This window comes from Dermacentor andersoni, chromosome 6 (genome assembly GCF_023375885.2).
Source record: "Dermacentor andersoni chromosome 6, qqDerAnde1_hic_scaffold, whole genome shotgun sequence".
Taxonomy (NCBI): Eukaryota; Metazoa; Arthropoda; class Arachnida; order Ixodida; family Ixodidae; genus Dermacentor; species Dermacentor andersoni.
The window spans coordinates 140,206,311-140,214,827 of record NC_092819.1 but is presented as its reverse complement, the minus strand read 5'-3'; the positions used below and the strand labels follow the sequence as shown (position 1 = coordinate 140,214,827).

The 8,517-nt window shown below is 47.2% G+C and overlaps 1 pseudogene; it reads left to right on the top strand.

Moving 5' to 3' along the window:
* Positions 1 to 793: 793 nt before the first annotated feature.
* Positions 794 to 974, top strand: LOC126523765 (U2 spliceosomal RNA; annotated as a pseudogene).
* The last annotated feature ends 7,543 nt before the right edge of the window (positions 975 to 8,517 follow it).

Sequence of the window (8,517 nt, the reverse complement as noted above, 5' to 3'; positions counted from 1 at the left end):
TTGGGGCCACGACAATCAGCGGTTCTATCGTCACATTACTGAGCGAAGTAACGGTGATAAAATTCAAGTAATCAAAAGTGGGCCCGGGACAACATGGCAGCTCCTTCATTCTACACCGAGCTTCCATATCACGCTGAGGACGCTAAGGGAACCAGTAGCCACCACGGTAAGAAAAGAAAGTAAATGGCGCCAAGACACAACATGGGTACAAGAACGACAAAAACATTCAGGGCCATTCCACTCTGCGAAAGTGCGTGACCAGCGAAGCTGTGTATGTAGGCCTTTAGTGGTGAACTGTACAGTGCCGTGCGTCAAACGCCGCGTGCACATATGCCAGGCGAGGCGCGACTTGTCGCTCCTCCAGCAGAAGATGAGCCACGGAAGGTAATGACGCACTGGGGGGTATACATACACATGTATTGTTGCAAAAACCGGAACAACGCATTTTACTAACGAATCCCTTCACGTAGAACAGACACGCACCTCATTACGCTCAGGGGGCACACACTGCTTCACCGTAGGCAAGGCTATCGTGTGTTGTTCGACATCCTGCAGTGAAGTAATGGTTGTGAAATCACTGGAAAGTCACAAGCGGTCGCAGACAACACAGGCCACACCAAATTGGTTCCCCACAATCCCCTACCTTGGTTATATTTATGTGTACCACCTCGAGGAGCCGGAGGAAAGTGGACACGCGTGACTTTTCGACGGGGCCGCCTCCACGGTAGAGCGGAAGGAAAGTAACTACGCGAGCGCTTGAAACGCCAACAAATAGAGAGCGGTGCGAACGAAGACACGGCCGACGCGATCAATGTGGAGTATCTGTTCTTCTCAGCCTAATATCTGATACGGGTTGCATTTGGACCCAAGAGAATAAACTTATTTTTGCAAGTTGGCGGACTGCTTGAAGCCTGCTTCACCTCCACCACGGGTCGGCCCAGTATTGCACTATCTTCGGGGTCGGCCCCTTTCTTTAGCCTACGCACATCGATCCGCTAGAAACAAGCCATATACAGTTTCGCTGTAAATATTATCGCAGTATACACGTCACGATTGATCAGCAGTTCTACGATCAGCATCGAAGCATTATAACGATACTCGACGCGCTGCTTTGCTACCATTCGCCAATTGTAGCCAAGTGTACTGAAAATTACTGCTGAGAAACACACTTTACGTGTTTTGCGCTCCATGTTAAAATTACATTCCAATTTCCCCCGACGGCATGACAGGTTTCTTTATTTTACAGTGAAGCTGTTTACCTCGAGCCCACGTATGCATTCCGCACATGCGTTCCCGGAAGGGGTACGTCGGGCGGTTGCGCCCGTATCGTGGACCGGAATGCGCACGCAGTCGACCATTTGGGGGATAGGCGGAAAGGGTGTGGCTACGGTGCCTACGCACTTGACCTGCGGTTTTGTGCTCATAACGTGACGCGCGTCGGAGGTGCCGCCGTTGCTCGAATGGAGAAGGGTAGGGGTGAGGGAGAAAGATTGTGGCGAAAGCGTTGCAGCAGTGGAGAGGGCTAAGGGCAGGGAAGGAAAGAGTTTGGCGACGGTTCCTGTGCAAGTGGCCTGCACTTCTTTGGTTATATTGTCCCGCGCGTCGGAGGTGCTGCCGCAGTGCCACTTAGGTTGTGGTACATTCATGAGAGGTATGGTGACCGCGGCGGCGCTTGTGTGGGCGTAGTGTGGTGTCGTATGGAGAATGTATGATGTGAGAGTGTATGCAGCCTAAACAGCGTCACCGGTAATCCCTTCCCATAAGAATTTCGCGACATGCAAATTTTTTTATTTAGTTCATGATTTTAATAATAATGTTGGCCCTCTTTGAGGGTCCCAAGACAGAGGAAGATACTCTCACTTACATCAAATTATGTACAATGTACCCCAAATCATGTTCATTGATCGGGACATCTAAATGAAATCGGTAATTTACGCAACTACGCATCCACCAAAGCTTGCTAAAGTCCACCGATTTATTTCAGGTCAACATTAGCGCCTGCAAGAGTATTCCACATTGCAATCACACCACTGAAAAATGAGTAGCGAAGTGTATCCCGAAGAGCTCGGTACTTTTGTATACCTTAATCGTGGTCGGTTCGTTAATTTCTTACGTCAGGAGCATGCAGATATGTATGCCCTTAGTCTTGTATAATATTAACAATAATAATAATCTTATTTGGTTTTGCATAATCTGAAGGAGTACCATTATTCTTTACTTGATTCTGCATACCTCAAGAAAATCTAAATCAGAAGACTAACACCAGCGTCACTGAGTCCGTCCTATGGTAGCTTGAGGAAATAAAACGCGCTTCCGCCATGTAAACTCTTTCGAACTCTATTCTAATTCTTTCTAACTCAAAATTGTTTCTAACTTTCTTAGTTAAGTATATAAATACTAGAGAGTTTCTAGAAAATCTAAATCAGCCTACGAAACATTGGGTATCTTTGAACTGTACTGCAACAACCACGACCATGTTAGCTTTGGTCCTTTCTAAATATTTTGTAATCGACACGAACCATACATTCACTCCTTACCTCTCCGAGCAAACATGTTTCTGCTATTATGGTTACGCGGGAGTCATATGAAAGCCAAAAATGCTCAATTTCAGCAGATTTGTTCACTCGATTGCGAGTGTTGAACCAAAGCAATCTTCGATAAATTTTGATGCGTTAACTGTGCTGCATGACCAATCAAATCTATGCAAGGTGCTTGGGACAACGTGCTCTTTTCTTTTGCTTTGACCAATATCTCGTTTGCTTGAGTGCAAGCAGCGGTATAATGTCATCCCACATGTGTAGCTGATCGTTTATCCGGAGTTTTTCATGGCATGGGGGCACTTTTGTTCCTGTGGCCCTTTCCAAAGCACCACTTTCTGTAAACTTCTTTCGCATGTTCGCGGTCCTTTTCGCATAGTCCTTGCCTCTCCTGATGAAACTCTTACGCACCGTGGTGGCTTAGCGGCTACGGCGTTGCAGTGAAAACCACGACGTCGTGGGATAAAATTCCGGCCGTGGCGGCCACATTTCACAGGGGCCGAAGGGCAAATATAGCAATGTCCCGTGATTTCGGAGCACGTTAAGGACACCCAGGTGGTCAAAATAAATCCCGAGTCCCTCACTACGGTGTGTCTCATAATCAAATCATGATTTTGGCACGTAAAATCGCACAATACATTCATTCAAGATCTCTTTTCGCTTTGAATAATTTTTGAGGAAGTCGTGTTTTTTCTTGTAGTGTTTTCTTCAAGGTTTGGCTTGCCAAACTTCTTGACTATTTTTACCGCGCTTACTTCCACGTCTAGAGCTTTAGCAATTAAATTTATCCACATCGTGTTCTTTCCAAGGGTTAGTTGTGATACTGATTGATATGCGCTTTCAGAATGGGCAAACACCGAAAAATTAGTGCTGCTGGTTCCATTTTCGTACTCCACTAAGTTTTTATTGTTTTTGAATGGTGGTCGCCAATTTAATTATTTTACCTTACATTTCATGCTGCTAGCATATTTTGCATGCTAATGAGCTTACGCTTCGCTTCCGCTATTTCATTCTTCATGGCAACTATCTTGCGGTCAAATGCGTTTTGATTCCCAAGAATTTCCTCTCATATCTGAGCGGTTCTCTCGCCCACATTTTCCTCAACATCTTCATCTATCAGCAACAAGAGCAACATTGGCTAGGAATTCACCACAATTACACAGCATATACGAGGACCCGGAAGCCCTACCAAGCGCCTATTATCACAACGATGTGTAGAGTATTGACTACCTTGCAAAGGCAGCAATGGTGATTTAGGCACCTTGCTTGTCAACCAGGTACCGTGCGCTTTGATCCTATGTTCCTTTTATGGACTGGTAGTGGATGACGCCATCCGGGGCACCACATCCGGGCAATGCGAATTCCAAGCTTCCATTTCCAAAGAGTCGCACATGGAGCAAAAGAAAGCGATTTCATTCGGCTCCCTTTCTACATCGTAAAAAAAATCTTGGCAGAGTGTGCAAAAGAGGTTTAGGCATCTTGCTTGCCAGCCAAGTGCCGTGCGCACTTCGTATTTGCATACATACCGTTCCATGGCCTTTCCACAAATAGCGCATGTACATATGGCCTTTCCTACAACTGATGCATGTCATATTGACACGTTAACGCTATCGATTGACGAGCGGCCGCGTCGAAAACGAGCCATTACCTCTGGATAGACGTTGTAAAATTCCAAGTACCAATCTAACCGTGTAAGGGTCATTATCTCCATTACCTTGCCGACACAGCTGGCCAGTGCTATTGGACGGTAAGATGACAATTCCAACGGGGATTTGCCAGCCTTGAGGAGTGGTACAATCTGACTGTATTTCCACGTTGTAGGGACCAGGCCGTCACGCCATGATGCGTTGTATAGGCCAAGAAGGGCATATCTGGCATCTTTACCAAGGTTTGCAAGCGCAAAGTATGTGACGCCATCGTGTCCTGGTGACGAAGATCGCCTACACCCATCAAGTGCGACCTCCAGTTCTTCGATGGAGAACGCAGCGTCCATACGAGAATCTCTGGAGCAAGGGTGCGGGACAATGGGGAATAGGTGCGCAAGGTGAATACGTGAGCGCCGGACCCGCGATCCTCGCGCAGTAATCTTCGGCTACCTCGACTTCTCGGCGTACTTGATTTAGGGCTAGAGACTTAAATGGACGACGCTGTTGAGGAGCTGTTGAAAGTTCACGGATTGTTCTCCAGACAACCGACAGAGGTTTACGCGGATCGAGAAACTCACAAAACAATTTCAAGCGTTGATTTTGCAGTACAGCAAGGCGACGCTGAATTTTCTTTTGAATGCGTCTGGCCTCTCTAAGGCCGTAGACCGATTTAGTCCGTCTGTACCATCGCTCCGCTCGCCGGTGGATTGCACGGAGGCTCTGTTTTTCCGAATCAAAATCTGTGTATTTCTCTAATGGCCGAAATTAACGTATAGCATCGTGCACAGCCTTGGCGATCTCAAATTCTAGTGTGGACGAAATGCCTTCGTGGCATGCGTCTTCCATAAGTGATTTGAACACGGGACAAAATATTGTTTGTTTAAAATTTGATGGAACGGATTTGGTGAGGCCTTTTATCTTCAGGTATGTAGGAATGTGGTTGCTTCCGTGGGTTTCTATATCTGCGAAGCAATGGACGCAGCGAGTGAGGCATCGCGAAACAAAAGCTAAGTCTAAACAAATACTGTACGTCCGGCCGCGCAGAAACGTGGGACTTCCATCATTTAGACAACAAAGTTAATGGTCGCAAGCAAAGGACACGAGGTTTCTTCCTTTGGAATTTATCTTGTTACATCCCCAAAGTGAATGATGCGCGTTGAAGTCCCCAACAACAATCCATGGACCAGATGCCGCATCTATAATGTCATTCAGTCTCTGCCTATCCAAACTACTTGATGGAGAAAGGTAAGCGCCAACTGAAGTAAACGCAAGTTTTTGTTTTTTCACGGTCAAAGACACATACTGATTACTGTCATGTGGCCGCACTGGATGAACAACGCAAGTCAGTTCACACTGTATGTAGATGATCACTTTGCTAATGTCGTTACAAGTCGATGACACATGAGGTTCATAGCCTGAGATCCGGACGGGTTTCTGCAGCTTCAGTTCACAGACGACAACAATGGGGAATCGATTGGTGAAAACGTAATGGGGAAAGTCAACGCGGGATTTCAGGCCGCGGGCATTCCATTGAATAATAGATGCTTCCTTGACTTGTCTGAAGAACGGATGACGCGGTAGAGCCATTGTGCTTGCTACTCGAGGCTCGCAAGAACCGGATCCAGGCCGTCCAGCACTTGTAGTGCACCTCGAGCCGATGGCGTCTGCATGTCATTAGAGATTTTCATTAGTGATTTGTTTATGGCGAATACTTGCTTGTCTTGACCTCTTACTTGATCTGTGCCCTCATTGGTGCGTCGGAAGTCCACCGTCGACCTTTGTTGGGCTGGGGGACTTAATGTCGGAAGTGCAGGCCAGTCGTTTGCAGTAGGGGTATTCACTGCGTCACCAGACACCGTGTTGATAGTGTGGGTGAGTGCTTTGGGAGCACTAGCCTCAGGAAGTAGCGTCTGTCTCGCGACGGTGTCAGTATTTCTAGCAGACGAGGATCGTCTGCGGTGACGGCGAATTAACACCCGTAAGAACATTCTCGCGGTTGATGTCAAGAACAGAGCAACATTGAATATCTTGAGTACAGTGAAATTACTGGGCAAGATCAATGTTCGCACCATAATACCACAGGACAACAATACTATATCAAGTGTGATTTATGATGTCGATGAGTCAATCGACGACAACGATCTGCCTGTTTTGGTCAAACCCGCCACAGCAGATGTAACTATTATTTAAATCCGTCGCTTAGGAGATTCACGCTGTGTATCTTGCCGTCCCACGTGAAAGTTGCATTTTTTCGTCATCCAGTGCGACCGTTCGTTCCAAGACCACTTCAGTGCCGTAATTGTTTGAAGATTGGGCATGTGAGCGGCATATGCAAAATTCGACCGTGTGCGCGAGATGTTCTGAGCACCACAGCGCTGATGCTTGCCGTGCGCCTCACTTCAAGTGTGCCAATTTCTCTGGTCCCCATGAAGCATCGTCGAAAGTCTGCCCGAGACACAAGACGGAGCGGAAAGTCCTAAAACAAATGGTGAGAGACAACTCAACTGACAGAGAGGCCGCCGCCAAAGTTCGACGGCGTCCTGTCATACCAAAAATAAAAACCAAGTACTTGTTGGTATACCTGCACAAAAGTATATGAAATGCGTGACATGTTTATCACTACTAAACAAAACGAAAAAGACGTGAAAATTGTACTAAAAACGGAAACCCACATTATAACCTTATTTTGCACTTGATGACAACTTGAGTAACGGTGGCAAGGTGGAGGAGAAGGTAGTCCGCTTCTGCAGCAGCACATAGAAAACATTCGCCGAAAGGCCTATTCTTCTATCAATGACCAAGCGAAATAAGCCAACAACACGACTTTTCTTTCACCACGAATGCAATGCTTAGCAGTAAACGTACGCCACTTAAAGAGAGTGAACTGGTGGGCTAATTGGTTATCCGACATAATAAACGAGTTTTTCCCCAAAACCACACACACGAGAAAGCACCCGTGTTGTGTCCTGTCTCGTGTGTGAGGTTTAGGCACAAAATTCGTTTATTGTGTCACCTATGACCTACGTAATACCCAGTGGGCACTCATTCGTGTAATAAACACGAACTGCAAAAAGCTGCGTATAGGGCACTTGCAATACTCATGCTTTCATTGAAAAAAAGCGCATCATGCCTGCACATGAAGGTTATTCGCGCGGTTTTCCCATCGGCAATCACTGAGATAATCCTTAAACACGAACAGTATTTTTCTTCTACTAGTACGTTTGTAGAACGGTGACACACAGAAAAAACACTGAGAGCAGAATGGGAAGCTGGGCGAGTTACTTGTTTCCGAGGCCGGACGCGGGCACCGTCGATTGCTATGGAACGTTCGATGGCTCGTGTATGAAAGCCGACGCATTTGAACAGCAGTTCAGATTTCGATGATCGCCGACCGTGTTATCCGCTATTGCTGTATTTTGAGTGTAACTTGCTTTTGTGGGTACAAGTCCGCGCAATAAAATGTTAGTTTTGCCACTCACAGTTTTGCAGCTGTATTGTTCACCGTCACTACTACGTGAGAGTATTGTGCTCCAAGTTCCACATAATGCGCGTCATGATATGTCACTCTTGTCGGGCATGCATGTCCCATGTATATGTAGCGTTCGGCATGCCACGTGATACCTCTCATGAATTATTGTCCTTGGCATGTCATGGTTATTGATCGAATGCGTCAAATGGCGCATAGAGCGAAAAAGTTGGCTTATGTAGTCTGTATCAACCAAGCGGGATCTAAAGTCCCACTGGCCCGCCAAGACGGAGAAGAGCGGGCGAGAGGGAAGAACTTCTAGGCCGCTAGCGCGCCAGGTGTAGCGCGATAGGAGCAGGCATCGCCGCGACGGCACGTCACCCTCACTCCCGGAAGACGACGTGCGGTCCGTATCTCTCTCACCCCCGATGTGCTTAGCTGCTGCGCGCGCCTGCGGACCTTGGTGGCAGCGGCTGCCTCCTCGTTCTTTTGCAGCGCAGAACGTCGGTGGCATGCGGCGTTGGCAAAGAAGGCTGCTGCTGCTTTCTGGCTCCAGCAGCAAGTAGCGCTAAGTTACATTACTCGCTGGGTAAACTTGATGGACCGCTTAACGGCGTTCGACATTAATGCTTTCGCATTCACAACTCATGAGAAGTCGTTAGGTGTCCTCGAATTTTTAAATATATATCCAGTTGAATAATGTTATGATATATAGAATTAAGCAAAGCACTCCGTGTACTCAAACCCGTTCAACTTTCAGGACACTTACACCAGGTCGACATGTGAGAGCAGGACCATTCGGAGGGCCTCGGGAAGTGCCTGCCTCTGGCCGAAGCACGCCATCGCGCGCGGAAGGCGGTTAGAAACA